At 41.1% G+C, this 1,009-nt stretch overlaps 1 protein-coding gene across 2 annotated transcripts in view; it reads left to right on the top strand.

Moving 5' to 3' along the window:
- The first annotated feature begins 844 nt into the window (after positions 1–844).
- The window catches only part of igsf3 (immunoglobulin superfamily, member 3), a 116,934-nt gene continuing 116,769 nt past the window's right edge, over positions 845–1,009 (top strand). The window contains exon 1 of one of the 2 annotated variants that reach the window (XM_027155057.2): positions 845–1,009. This exon is cut by the window's right edge and continues 756 nt beyond it. The gene's annotated coding sequence lies outside the window, so the exon portion shown is untranslated. The other variant, XM_027155058.2, reaches the window with a different exon arrangement.

The raw sequence follows: 1,009 nt of genomic DNA, 5'->3' as shown, positions 1-1,009 counted from the left end.
ATTACCATTTCCAGCATTAGGCAGAAACCCTTATCCAGAGCGCCTTACATTATTACGCAACTGAGCAATTGAAGGGTTAAGGGCCTTGCTCAGGCAGTGGCAGCTTGGGATTTAAACTCACAACCTTCCGATTGGTAGCCCAACACCTTAACCATTAGGCTACCACATTACCACTAATATTTACAAAACAGATTTTGGGCTGCTTGGATAGAATTTTACTCTTAAACAAAATTCTTATTAAAGTACAGATTTACAACAATAATTATGTGCTTCAACAAATGTATTTTGTAAAGTGGGTACCGGTATGTGCTATGCATCACTTAATGATGTATGAATTTAGTTCTTGCAGCTAGGGGGCGTGGTGAGGGATCTCCAAACTCTCTTTTGTGGGCGGGGTTTAACTGAAAGCACCACCCAAGAGGCAGAATAACCGTCTTAGGGGGAGGAGCATGCTGGTTTTGAAATACGAGGACTATAGGCTATATATAAAGGATAAAAAGCAAAGTTCTTCCAATGTGCATGTTACAAGAATAAAACAATCCCCTGAAGTTATAAAGGATTTAAAGAAATGTTTATGATGTGGGAAAATCGAGTCTCTCTGATGTTAAGTGAACATTGAACAGGAACCTGTGTGTGTGTGTGTGTGCGCCGAATTAATCCAACATAGTCTGTGCTTCCTGTAAAGAAATCAGAGCATTTCATATTTTCCTTAGTGTTTGCTAAACTGTATATTCATTTTCGTCTCTATCACTCAAAACTCGCTTCTTTTTATTGTTTGCTTGTTTAAATATCCTGTAGATCCCAATCCCCTCCCAATCCGCCACGCTTTCTGGGACACAATGAGCGCGCGCGCGAGCCGACATACATAATCCCGGATTGACCAGGGGGAAGCACTGCGGCGTGAGGCGCACGAGAATAAACCCAGAACTGCGTGTATATATATTATATACATTATATATATCCACACATCCACATACACTGGGTTTTCGTTGTCATTGACAGCAGCTCG

Source organism: Tachysurus fulvidraco, chromosome 6 (genome assembly GCF_022655615.1).
Source record: "Tachysurus fulvidraco isolate hzauxx_2018 chromosome 6, HZAU_PFXX_2.0, whole genome shotgun sequence".
Lineage (NCBI taxonomy): Eukaryota > Metazoa > Chordata > Actinopteri > Siluriformes > Bagridae > Tachysurus > Tachysurus fulvidraco.
This window is presented reverse-complemented; position numbering and strand designations above follow the sequence as displayed.